Source organism: Balaenoptera physalus (genome assembly GCF_965194825.1).
Source record: "Balaenoptera physalus genome assembly, chromosome: 13".
In the NCBI taxonomy this organism is placed as follows: Eukaryota; Metazoa; Chordata; class Mammalia; order Artiodactyla; family Balaenopteridae; genus Balaenoptera; species Balaenoptera physalus.
In genome coordinates this window covers 31,923,376-31,937,553 of record NC_138892.1, presented here as the reverse complement: position 1 = coordinate 31,937,553, position 14,178 = coordinate 31,923,376, and the positions used below count along the sequence as shown (strand labels likewise).

The window sequence follows — 14,178 nt, the reverse complement described above, 5'->3', positions numbered from 1 at the left end:
GGTTTTTCCGTAAGATGTTATGAAAAAACCCAGACGAACTTTTTGGCCAACCCAATAGTTTTGTGAATGTTTTAAAGTACAGAAATCTAAAAAATGTTAACTTTAGAGCACTGAATTGTAAAGCAGTTGTATCATTGCCTTGGGTCACTAAGATGATGACTTCTAATCAGATGAAATTTGGAAACATCACTTCTTATTAAATCCTTCTCCAACTTTCTTCCTCCACACTTAAATATGTCTTTGATTTTGAGTAATGAAACATCGCTTTTGCTAAATTCCTTAATCACATCAGTCTTAAATCCACAAATATCATTTAAAATGAACCATCTAAATTTCTCATATTGTCTATTGTCTCATATTTCTTTCATCAATTTCTTGCTAGAGATTATACACATCAGAATCTAAAACTACACAACATCCTTTCCTTGTCTATTGCACTGGCTAACCATTAACCAACACAAACCGTGGAAAGAAAATATGAAAGGAAGCTTCTTGAACGTGGGTGAGCTGGAAAGAAGAATTCATTTACTCTATTTATAACAGTCTTATTCATTATTATGTATCAAGAAAAACATCTTACCTAGGCAAAAAGAGAAGATGTCAGCAATACTAATACTAAGCAAACAGACTGGGTTTAAGACTAACTAGTTGTAAGATGCTGAGCGACTTGCACAACCTTCCTAAGCCCACATTCCTCTTCTGTAAATGGAAGGATGATATAACCACCCTCATAGGTGGAGAGAATCAGGGGAGATAAAAGTATGTAACATACTTAGCTCAGGACCTGGCACATGGAATGAGCATCAGAATCATCATTTTCTTCATCATCAGCAGCAGCACTATTATGTACTAAAATCCTTTCTGGCTCTTACACCCTCTATAATCTTGAATTAGCAAGCACCATCTGGCACCTACTATTCAACCTATTGTATTATTTCCTTAAAAATGGCCACCAACTTGCCCCACCTTCCTCTTTTTTTAATCCATGGTCTCTACCCTCTTCTACAACCCCAAGTGGCCCACTTCTCTCTCCAAACAGAATTATGTTTGAACAACGTATGTTTGTGCCAGGTGGTACTGCATGCACAGTTATATGCGTTTCCTATGTATGACATCAATGCGTGATAGTAATGTTCCTCCTACCTTCCAAATCACCCTCCTTGGTGCCAACCCATGTGTCAATTAAGGTCAGCAGGCATAAAACTGTAAGTACTCAGATCCATGCTTAGAATGCTACAGTCAAAGATTCAGTCAAAGATACATCTGACGTGATTCATTAACTCATAGTTTGGTTCCAAAAACCTTTACTAAGATTTTGGTGTTGTACCACTAGCTGGGGATACCAACATGAGGCGATTTAGCCAGGTAGACAGCTAAGTAAGAAGATAATTTCATTGTATTGTTTTCAATATATGATTTTTTTTTAATGCTATAGAAGCACGGGGTAAGATCACTAAACACAAGGAAAGTGGGGGCAGGGAAGAAGGGCAAACAGACTTCAGGGAGGACTTCCGAGAGGAGGAACCATCTCAGCTAGACCAGCTGGACGATGAAGAGGGGCTATCAGGGCTTTCAGGACCAAATGCAGTGTGGAATATGTCACTATTTCACTGTACTTCGTTAAGTGATGCCAGCATGAAATTTACCACTCAGGGAGCAGTAGAGATAAGCAACGGCCAATCACAGAGAATCTTGTACAGTGTGTTGAGGGTTTGGACTTTATCCTGCAGGCAATGTAAAGTCAATGGAGGATTTTAACCAGGGTAGTCACATGGTCAGACTTCCATTAATAATCTAGATTGTGTGCATTAGAGAGAATCTTTAAAATTACAGAATTCACTCTCCATTTTGTTGGATAACAAAATGGATGCCCTCAGAGGGATGAACCCCATAGCAACACCACATAGTTGAATTTAGGATGTGGATCTCCTATAGTCAGAAAGTGCTTGTTCTGACTTTCCTGCCTTGCCCCCCCGCAAGTGCCAGGACACACATTTTCAAGGAAAGATGCAAAACTAAGTCCCTTTATAATCCAGCTCTCCTAAGTGACTTATAAAAACCAATGATTCTGTCCCATTCTCCTTTGGGCCTTTAAAGAATGGATGTAGACTTTGTCCTTTTTCAACATTTAAAAGAGATTTTTGCTTTTTGGTTTCACTTGAGTCTTGGTTCAAATTGTTGTGTTAGATCCTACTCTAAACTGAACCCAAAGTTACTTCACACTTATCTGGGTTGATAACTTAATTTTTGAGGTAGTGATAGTCAAAGATTCAGTCAAGAAACCTCTAGAAAGAGCGTTCAGATTATACAATGTCAGAAAACAGGAGCTGTTTTCTGTCTTTCACAAGCGCTTTGAACAAGTCCATCAAAAGGAACATAACAGTTTAATGTTCTGTATAAGAATGGAATGCTTGTTTACCTGAAGTAATGGACTGATAAAAGTAACGTCTGTCTTGATGGATACAAAACTTACTTGAAGATTAACCTAGACAATCAAGCCCTTAAACTCTAAATACCATCACCCACAAGAAAATAAAACCTGAATTCATAATGCAAACATTCCCAAACTGTTGATCCTACACCTTTACTAAATTCAACACATGCAAAGAAAAAAAAAACAAAAACAACAACAGCAAAAAAAAAAAAACACAACCAACTTTGAATGCAAAAATGAATTTTTCTTGAAAGCAGCTAGCATTTACCTAGGTTTTCTGGGTACCTGGCATGAAATAGCCCTTGTCCTGTACTGGCTCATTTAATCCTCAAAACCACGTGAGAAGTTAAACACTATTATAAATGTCATTTTAGAGATGAGAAAATCAGAATGTTAGAAGAATTAAATGATTCAAAGTCATCCAATTTGAAGAGGCGACTCCAGATCTATGCATCTCCAAAGCTATTAATACATACTATATAAAGTAGTGTGAGGCTCATTTTGGAAGACATTAATAAACTCAAAGCTTTCACGTGTCTAGAAAGTTTGAATTTTTCATTACTCAAGGCTTAGAATAATAAGTATGACCATAGGCCTCTGAATGGAACAACACACACAATAACTGGTGATGTAGCCAAGACGTGTATCAGCATTCTTGGTTACAAAGGGGGATGCTGACCCAGATCCAGACCCTTACTAATCTCAGTTCAAGGTCACACAATCCAATTTCCCATAATCACCCATAATCTCTCTCTGCTTTTCAGTGACAACAGGTTTAAATAAATTATAGCCATCACACAAGTGGAGCAAACAGCCAGAGCACACTGAGCCATACTGATCTGTTAGCTGGTAGAATCCAGTCCCTAAAGATTAGAGATACTACTTATTGAACATCAGTGCTGGGTCAGCCAATTTCTATATATTATCTCATTTAATCTTTGTATTCTTCCAACCACGTAATATTATCCTTACCACCCCATTATACATACGAGGACATTGAGAAAGAAAGTAAACAACATGCACGTGGGTCTTGGTGAATAACAGAGCTAAGGACTTAAGCCTCATTCTAACTCCAAAGTCCATGCTCCTTTGAGTGTCTGCATGAGGCCAATGAGTCAAACATTTGTACAAACACAACTTAGTTCTTAATAGTATAGCAGGAAAACGTGTTGAGTCTGAAAAGCACTTTTTTATAATAGTACAATTCTGTGAGTGACAATCACAAAGCAGGTATGCAACATCTTATTTCCAGGTTAAAAAGCTACAAAGTATTATTATTCCATTTTACAGAAGAGGAAATTCAGTTTAAGAGAAGGTTAAGCAAAGTTAAATAATTTGCTTAAGATCCCTTGGCAAGCTAGAGCCAGACGTAAAACCTTGGTGCTTTTCACACAAAAGCCATGCTCTTTCCTTTCCCTCTTGACAAGTGGTTATATTTCTGTTGATTCAGAAAATGACTTCTCCTCCCAGATAGGGAAAAGTAGATGACTCACCAATTCATGGGAAGGACTCATGTTCTGTCCCCCCAATTCCAAGTATAGCATAGAGTTTAGGAATGTAGGCTCTAGTTCCAGACCGCCTGGTTCATAAGCCAGCTCCATCACGTATTAGCTCTGTGACCTTGGGCACAGGATAGAAAGAAGTAACTTTGCTCTAGGTAAACTATCTTGCGATTATAATTATACACATTTAGCTCTTTTTCAGTTTTTGGTTAAAGTAGGGAATGAAAACAATTATTCAGGACTAAAGTGAATTCCAAGCCTGAGGTATTTGGATAAATTGCTTGAACTTTCCCTTTCATTCCGACAATGGAGACTTTGTAATTAAAGTCACTTTCTTAAGAAAGGAGTCACCACTGTTGATAAGCTTACCATTTGTTTAATGCTGTTAGGATTTCCTAGGTGCCTGGCACTGGACTAAGGGCTTTTTGTGGATTATTTCATTTAATCTTCACAACCACCTTTGAGAAATGTACTCCTGCTCTCCATCTTTGGCAGATGGGGAAACTGAGGCTCAGAGGATTAGCCAACCAAAGTGGGTCATCTAACTGCAGTCTATTTGGTTCATCGCATCTCTGTTCTGTTGTTTCCTTCACCTGTGTTCAAATGATTCCAGGACCTTTTAGCGAACAACTTCATTTCCGCTAAACTGATAAATTACATAGCGATGCTGCCGCTAAGGGCGCTCCAACAGTCAATTGTTTCAAAAAATAGTAACATCAATGCAGAAAATGAATTTTTACTATTCATGCAGTTGGACTGACAAGGAATTACAAAGCAAAGGTCACAACTTTAATGGCTGGTAGCTTTAACAAACAGACATAAGCATAAAGACATTATTAAGTAGTTTTCTAAAAATGATCACCGCCACTTAAAATTGTGTTTGGGGCTTCCCTGGTGGCGCAGTGGTTGGGAATCTGCCTACCAATGCAGGGGACACGGGTTCGAGCCCTGGTCTGGGAAGATCCCACATGCCGCGGAGCAAATGGGCCCGTGAGCCACAACTACTGAGCCTGCGTGTCTGGAGCCTGTGCTCTGCAACAAGAGGTCCGCGCACCGCGATGAAGAGTGGCCCCCTCTTGCCACAACTAGAGAAAGCCCTCGCACAGAAACGAAGACCCAACACACCCAAAAATAAATAAATAAATAAGTAAATTAAAAAATAAAATAAAATAAAATTGTGTTTGGAAACATCATGAAAATAGAGCAAACTGATTAAAGTAATCCTCAAAGCATCTTTTATCTCCCAAGAAGTTATTTTGCAACACAATTTTCAAATATTTAAAAACCTCCCCTCTGCCAAGAAAAGTACCATTTTATTTTGAAAGACACCAAGGTTTCGGCAGTAATTCTTAATTCCATAAATTAAAATGGCATTTTTCCAGTTTACAAGGACCTCCCACACAACAGGTCAGCTGAGGCAGGCATTCGATGGCTAAGGAGACTGAGGTGGGAGAGGCTGGGGACCAAGCCCTGGCTCCCTGACTTGTGGGAGTGCTGCTGCTCTGCACAGCCATTTTCCCTCCTGGGTGGTACTGAGGAGCTCAATCAGAAGCAACCCCTCACTCTCCCCGGGAGCCCTGCTTTGCCTGCTGTCAGCCTTCCCCTTATAGGATTAAAAAACCATCATCTTCACATGCAAATTTTTTTTTAAAACAGGCTTGAGGGGGCTTCCCTGGTGGCGCAGTGGTTGAGAGTCTGCCTGCCAATGCAGGGGACACGGGTTCGAGCCCTGGTCTGGGAAGATCCCACATGCCGCGGAGCAACAGGGCCCGTGAGCCACAACTGCTGAGCCTGCGCGTCTGGAGCCTGTGCTCCGCAACAAGAGAGGCCGCGATAGTGACAGGCCGGCGCACCGCGATGAAGAGTGGCCCCCGCTCGCCGCAGCTGGAGGGGGCCCTCACACAGAGGCGAAGACCCAACACAGCTAAAAAAATAAATTAAAAAAAAAAAAAATTCAATGTTGTAATTCTTGAATTTCTCTCTAATTTAAAAAAAAAAAAGAGTGGCCCCCGCTTGCAACTGGAGAAAGCCCTCGCACAGAAACGAAGACCCAACGCAGCCATAAATAAATAAATAAATAAATTTAAACAAACAAAAAAAGGCTCGAGTCTTACAGATTGTATGTATATGTATATTTAAATATGGGTTCATTCCATTGACGTGGTTCAATGGAATCTAGTTGTGTTTTTTTTTTTTAATTTATTTATTTATTTATTTTTGGCTGTGTTGGGTCTTCGTTTCTGTGCGAGGGCTTTCTCTAGTTGTGGCAGGCGGGGGCCACTCTTCATCGCGGTGTGCGGGCCTCTCACTACCACGGCCTCTCTTGTTGCGGAGCACAGGCTCCAGACGCGCACGCTCAGTAGTTGTGGCTCACGGGCCCAGTTGCTCTGCGGTATGTGGGATCTTCCCAGACCAGGGCTTGAACCCGTGTCCCCTGCATTGGCAGGCGGATTCTCAACCACTGCGCCACCAGGGAAGCCCTGGAATCTAGTTTTTAGAATTAAACAGGCTTGGCTCCAAATCCAAGCTCTTCCACTTACTTGCAAATTTTTTCCCTTTTAATCTTGGGCAAGTGTTCTTAATCTCTCTGAACTTTAGTTTCCTTATTTGTAAAAAAAAAAAAAAAATGATATCAATAATAATATCTGCTTCATAACATTTTTTTTTTTCTTTTTTTTGCTAGAATCAAATGAGATATTCCTGTGCAGTTTGTGGCCTGGCGCCTCATCTATTGCGCGTAATCAACGGATATTAACGTATTAACTAGTCTTATTACTTCATTCTTTCTCTTATTTTTTTTTTTTTTGGCCATGCCCCGTGGCATGTGGGATCTTAGTTCCCGGACCAGGGATCAAACCCATGCCCTGTGCATTGGAAGTGCGGAGTCTTAGCCACTGGACTGCCGGGGAAGTCCCCTATCCTTTCTCTTCTTAAGCAGCTTGTCTTTTGGCCTATTTTGTACAACTGTTGCCTTTCATAGAAAGGGGAGAATGATAAAGGGGGTAAAATTGGAGGAAAATTTTGTTTAGTTTGCTAAGAGTGCTTGAGAGTGTTAAAGAAGGTAGATTGTGTATAAATAAGGCAGTTAAGGTATTAAGCTCTATTATTTTAATTCATTTATTCATGCAAGCCCTATAGCCAAAGGCAGGAACTGTGAACAATGAATTTATGTCTTACAGCATGTGGATTTGCTGAAAGGTTCCATGATTCGCTCTTCTTGCAGAGAAGGAACTTATTATTTACTAAAAGCAAGTCCCTGTGCCCTTACACAGCCTATCTCACTTAATCATGACATCAGTACTACCAGTAGATAGTTATTTCTGCACCCATTTTAAAGATTGGGAAGGAGAAGTTCAGACAGAAACACTTACTGAAAGGCACACTGCTAGTAAGCGGCCGAACCACTACTACATTTGATTCAGTCCAATGTTTTCTGTATTCTCACATGCCCACCAGTTTCACTTAGTAAATAATAGTGCACATTCACTGAAAATTAATACTGTAAATGGGGAACAAAGTAGCCTTTCTAATCATCAACCAGACACATCTGTGTATAACAGAGCCAGGATAGTAGTTAAAATTTGCCTTCTGTTAAAAAAAAAAAAAAGAAAAAGGCTTCTAAAAAAGGTTATTGGCACTTAACAACCTGAAATCAGGCATTTATTCAACAACATTCCATCTGTGTTCACTGAACCTCTAGTATGAGCCACTCTGCTAGGTAACTGGAATCACAAAATTTTTGTTGCCAACTATTACAGGCAACTGTTTTTAATATCTGAATTGTGTTTGCTTTTGATTTAATGTTCCTATAAGCAGAACATGTATCTTTGAGGTTCTAAATAGGCCGCACTAATACTCTGTGGTAGTGCCAGCTAAATCTCTTTGGGTGTTAATCATGACCATAAAACACCTGGAGTTGGCAAGTTAAAGACCTTTTCCTCTTCTGTGAATTGGGGTTTAAAAAAACAGTATCTACCTCCCAGAAGAAAAGTTCTTTGAATTCATCTTGGAACTGTTTTCTACTAAGTGCTATTTTGGCATGATCTTATTATCAGGGTGATTTGATTTTACAAAACAATCATGAAAGTATTTAGAATGTATACACATTTAAATGTCAAATGCTTAACACAGACTGTAGTAAATTTCATTCCTTCAAGCTGAATCATTTATGTGTGACATTTATACAGAAATGCAAACAATAAATGGTCAAATCGATAAAAGTCTATGGAATTGTTTAAGAATAAGAAAGATCCAAATTTCAAACGGGGAACTATTTTTTATGGTCCACTATTTTCTAGTACTGTTAAGATGTAGAGTACCATTATGGCCATAGTACATTATAAACAAACGTGTCCTAAACTTTTAAAGTATTTTCCTGGGCAGGGGTTAAGAATTAGAAAAAACAAAACTGTTACAATTTGTTGCATAACAATGGAAGGATTATATAAACCCTATTTTGTCGTTGGATGCTTTTCTACATAGAATTAATTTCATCCAGTATTAAAAACATTATACTAATATCCTCCTTTTGATTCTTCATGAACGTTTTCTAACTACTTTATTATCCCTGCATTTTAGCAACCCCTTTGCACCACCTGGAAGCAGAAAGCACCAGCCCAGCTCCTTTACTGTGATAATTTATCTTTCTAACAAACAGTAGAATGACCTGTGTTAGTTCTCCACCTAACAGAACACATCAGAGATCTCTGGGTAGGGCCGGCTGAAGATAGCAGCTTTCTAAAATCGCCAGAGATCCAAACTAAAGTAATGACAGAGGTTTTAGTCGGTCATCAAAAATGGAAATCCCTAACGTGTTGACTATTTCAGAAGTGTCAAACTGTAGGTTTAACACAGAACCAGAAATAACGATGTGTGACTGCCGGGGTTTGTTTTGCAATCCTTGGGTTTTCTAGATCACATTAGAAACGATTTTATATGAAGCACCTCTACCCTGCCTCCCTCCTCCCATCTAAAGTTCTGCAGTGAATGTAAATTTTAACAGCCATCCATGTGGACAACGCATCCCAGGAAGGGTGCAAGGCCTTTATAAACACAACCTACTTTCTTTGCAACACTCTTCTTGGAAATCAAGGAATCTGTGTTTTCACAAGGCAGCTGTCTAGGAAGGCTTTGCGAAAGGGACCCCAAGTAAACAGTGGAAAACTCGGCACAACGGGGTTCCTCACAATAGACAACCACTATTAAGCTGTAATTTTTAGAGGCGACCTGGTTTACTACCACTCAAACACTGGCATTTAGAAGAAACAGGCCAATTACAAGATGTGATTCAGCCCTGGACTTTAGTAAAGGCACTTAAATGGAAAGGTCCTTGGCTTCAGAGATTTCAAGTCAAGGAGAAAAAGAGGCAAAAGTGCTAAGCACCCACAGGGCTTTTAAACAAAAGATGAACTTCTGCTCCTGAAAGGGCAACAGAGTATGTGTATGCAAGACAAACAACGGCCCCCTTCAGGCTGTGCTCTGTCCTCCCTGGTCTCCAGTGGGGGCACAGTATGCAGTCAGAGTACATTATACAGTGGGGATGCCCTTTCTGCAAAGGTGAAGGAGGCTGGGGCTTACTTTTTCAAGTGAGCACTGACGATGGCTTTGCTCTCGCTCTCTCGTCTTGTGCGCCCTTTTGCATGGTCACCCTAGAGAGCAAAGGCATTCTTTGCAAGGCCACTGTCAGATTTTTGAGCTGCTGTCTGTGCACCAGGAACACAGAAAAGGCACCCTAACTGCCCCCTTAGAGACTACATTCTAATCAGCAGCACTCCAAGCCCCAAGGCAACAGCTACACCTGCAAAGTCAAGTGCTGAATTCCTTCATCCAGATAAATGAAAGATAGCTACTGCTGCTTTTTTAAAGTGTCTGGATCATTGCCTCAATTCTGAACATGGTTTTAGCAGGAAGTTCACTAGATTTTGCTGGTGCTTAGAGCAGAAGAGCATTATCATCATTGTCACAGCTCTATTTTCTGCGGAATCCGTGGTCTCTTGCCTGGAGGAGGGGGTTCAGACCCGCAAAAAGTCAGGGCAAGGAGAGACTGAGACTCGGCAACGTGCCATCCACAGAAACCGTCTTTCCCGGAGGCAGAAGGGCTGCTCATTCCTTTTTCAGCCTCTGTGTCTCCAGCTGCAGACCTCTCCCCTTCACTCTTCTTCTCAGGGTTAACTCTAGGGCACAATATTACTGAGGCTCAGTGACTTGCCCAAGACTTGCCCAAGACTACGAAGATCCAGTGACTGGCCCTGGATCCAGAGCCAAGTGCAGGGTCCGTACCTCTGATTCCCTCCACAAAAGTTCTTTCCACTACAGGATCAAATTCTCTCCATTTCTACTCCACGCACACAGCTATTGGAGACCGCAGGGGTAGAAACAATAAGCAAATATGGAGAGGCGGACATTCATTAGTTATGTAAGATGACCTCCTCTGGCTGTCTGACTTTGCCTTATGATTCTTCTTCACTCGGAGGATTTAAAGATTGGAAGAGAGAAAGTAAAGAGCCCCTTCAACTATGGATATTGCCAAAATAGCAAGTGCAAATACCATTCTTGTTATAGAGAAATACCAAGTAGCAGGTGAAAAGGCTAAAAGTACAACAGTCTAAGTTGAAATCTTCATTTCTCCCCATTGGCTGCTTTATTATCATAAAACAATGGTTAAAATTTCTATTCACACCAAAGCAATGACTACATGAATCTCAGAACCAAAGGAAGCTAAAATGCCATCTGGTTCAAACATCTATTTTACTAGTACCTTAGACATAGAGAATTTTAGAACTGGAAGGCACTTAGAAATCACCTAGTCCTACTCTCTCATTTTACAGCGGAGGAAACTGAGGTCCAGAGAGATTCAAATGCCTGCCCGAAGTCATACAACATAGTACCTGCGCTAATAAATGAACTCCATCCCCTAATAACCAAGTCAACGTGGCAGCCTAGAAAAAACAGTAAAATGTAGTCAAAGGACAAAGAGAGTTACGTAACGGACAGTCTTCCTTTAGATGACACACACTGCAATTTTAGAAAAAGATCCATGAGGCCTAATTATAAGAAAATCACCCCCTATCACCTCCATTTTTCTGGACAGAAGGAAATAGGTAGAGATGGGATAATGACAATTCTCTCCAACTCCCAGCCCCTGTAAACAGTTTTTAGCATGCCCATAATTAAGCGAAAAGGCAAAAACACCTCACCGCATCTATAAATCAGTAAGGCTATAGTCAATGGTTTTTATGAGACGAAGTCTAAACAAAATAACCCTGAAAATAGATTATAAAAGCATCCTGGTGTTCCTTCAATTTGTTTTATAAATTGTTCTGACTACACAGGTGACTAACACCAAAAAAGAGAGTCTCCTGCAGCTGCTTATGATTCATGTACTAGAAAACAAAGATAAAAGATCACTCCCGACAGATTTATATCCAAACGCCTTACCCTAATTTATGAAAGGGAACATTAAGGTAACTGAGAAAAGAAAAAAAAAAAAATCTCCCAAACTTGCATAATGAAAAAAATTAAAATGTCACCACATGTTGCCTGGTAAAGACCATAAAGACACCCTGCAGACATGAACGCTTGTCCTCACTCTGAAGAGCAAGTTCAAGAACACCAAGGACGGGAAACTGACCCAGTCTCTTTAGTCTAAAATGAAATAAAATAAACCCTCAGAGTCAGACAAAGGGAACTTAGAAAGCAAGAGTACGGAAATACGGAAGTGAATCGGAGATGGTGATTATATTCCCATTTTCTATTCCAATTTTCAATTTTAACTCTCTTATTTTCACTTTTTAAGAAAAACTTTAAAGCATTTATCATCTCTCCTGCCACAGATAGCCTTTCTTTTCACATTCCTGATTTGATAGTACAAACAGGTATCAGTTTATAAGGCTGAATGCAGAGATCCAGATTTATGAAAATTTGGTCTCTGTGCTTTGATGGTTAAGCATCATTTACCTGCAAAAGCTAGTTTTTTTTTCTGGCTTTTAAGTTAGTCAGCAGGCAATTCTCTTCTCAGGGATAATACATTCAGGCTATAACTACAGTGAGCCACTGTGCTGGGATACAGACATATATAAAATCTCATTTAATCCTTACAGGTCTTTATAACTATTTTATAATCATTGTACAGATTGCAAAATGGAAATCCCAAGAAGTTAAACCATGTGCCTAAAGTCATTTGTCTTCCCAGTGGTAAAACAGGAATTAGAATCAAAGTCTTGAAAAGCTAGAACCTAACATCTCTCCACTATATCTCAGGTGTTCCCTACACATGGATGGGGAAGGGCACATGCAGTGGGGCTCGCCGGACCATGCAAGAAACCTCCAGTTTCAGACTAGCTATTTGGGGAGAATTTTTTTTTTAATGTTATTGATGGTGATGGAAAGATTTCAATAACCCTATCATTATAGAATAAATGTGATTCATAATTTGCTATCTCCAAATCAGCAGTTAGATATAAATAAAATTTGGCGATTTTAATTGGTTTGGCTCAGGCCTTCAGACTTCCATATGGTTATTTTCCTTGTTTTATGTTACACGTAATCGACTTAGCACTTGAGTTTTAAAGTCTTGGCAGAATCTATCAATTAAAAGCTACAAAAATTAGGATTGTTCAAAGCACACATTCCAAATGGAGTGATTTTAAGGACAAAATTTTAAAATGCTCTTTTCATAAATGTTAAAGTTTTCTATAAACTTGCATCATCACCCAGATGACAAACTTCATACAGACAAAAGAGAGATATTTTCTCTGGAAAAACAAAAGCTAATAAACATTCTATTTGCTTCTTCTGAGAACTAATGTGTGCCCAAAATGGCCTTTTCTACACCGTTTGCCAGATGAATTTTTCCTATCTTCATATTTCTAAAACTGACAGCAGTCGTGAAAACTCTCACAGACCATCTCAAAACTAAAATGTAAGTACAACATCAATAAACATGGCGCCAGCCCTTTTAAACTGATAGCACTTTTCTAATTGGTCTTGCAAATTAAGATGTTCAATTGTTATTTAATATACCAGTTTATCAGAGTATTACACTGAAAAAGAAATGATTATACATTGAAATAGATGTTCTTTCTAAGCCAGAGACACAATTCCCTTCAGAAAACATAAAACCACACAATATGGATAAAATACATTCAGAAATCTGAAAAATGCAAAATGCTTTCATTTCTGTAGACTTGTGACTAAACTTATTGTTAAAATTGCTCATGACTACTGCCCGTGTAATTATTTCCCATATGCTAAAAGTTCATCACACGTGCTAAATAAATTAAAGAATCATTTATCAAACCTCAAGTGGTCGTTGGTGAATTTCCACATTTATTTAGCTTGACTGAGAGTCCAGAATGCCTGATGTCCCTGTGATTCTTGGAGAGCTGCACAATTCAAGTGTATTTTTAAAATTATCATTAAATTCTCATTTTATATCTTGGGTAATGGAAGGGTACACAACTGTTTGTCTTATAACAGAACTCTGGAATTGATGCCATCTTTATAAATGATTATTTAAACTACTGAATGTTAATAGATATTCCTCCCTGGCAAGTATAACATTAGATTCAGTAGAACAGTCTTACGTCTTAATGTCAGATTTCCTTATACTACTCTCCATCCATACAGAGTTGCACCGGAAATTTCTTTGTAACTTTTGGATTAGAAAATTTAACAATATGAATGAGGATCTAAGCACCCCCCCCCCATTTCCACTGATTATTTCATTGATTTCATGCTATTTCCAGGGTCCCCTTTTTCAATGGCAAGAATGTGGAATTGCTAGAAGTATCTTTAAAGGAAACCTTGAAGGTCAGTAGATCCCAAGCAATGAATGCCTTCATTCACCAAGGGCACTGCCCTCCTTTGCCTTCAGTCCTTTAACAGCAGCAAGTTCCCCCAAAGGGCTTGCACTTTTACTTGGCCTGAGTAGGTCACATTTCTAAAATACTTAGCTGTCTGCAGTGTCTCTGGTCAGCAGTACTGAGTCACTAACACCAAGGAGTTTCAGGCTAGTTTGACCTCTTTCTAGTTTTCAATGGAATTATCCCATGTAATCCAATTTACACAGCCATTTAATCAAAGTGAGAAAGGAGATTACAGAGCTCACATTTGTTTTGCAAAGCAAGGGTGCAAGGATCATCAATCCTACTGACTCTCAAAGTGACTTGATAGTACATCGCCCCCCTTTGGATTGTTGGTCATTAACCTGATCTGTCTCCAGTGATCTTGTTTAAATAGGAA

General features: G+C 39.4%; 1 protein-coding gene across 3 annotated transcripts in view; it reads right to left on the bottom strand.

Annotated features, from left to right (window-relative positions):
• Window positions 1-14,178, bottom strand: part of KITLG (KIT ligand) — a 91,575-nt gene that overhangs the window by 75,636 nt on the left and 1,761 nt on the right. The window lies entirely within an intron of this gene.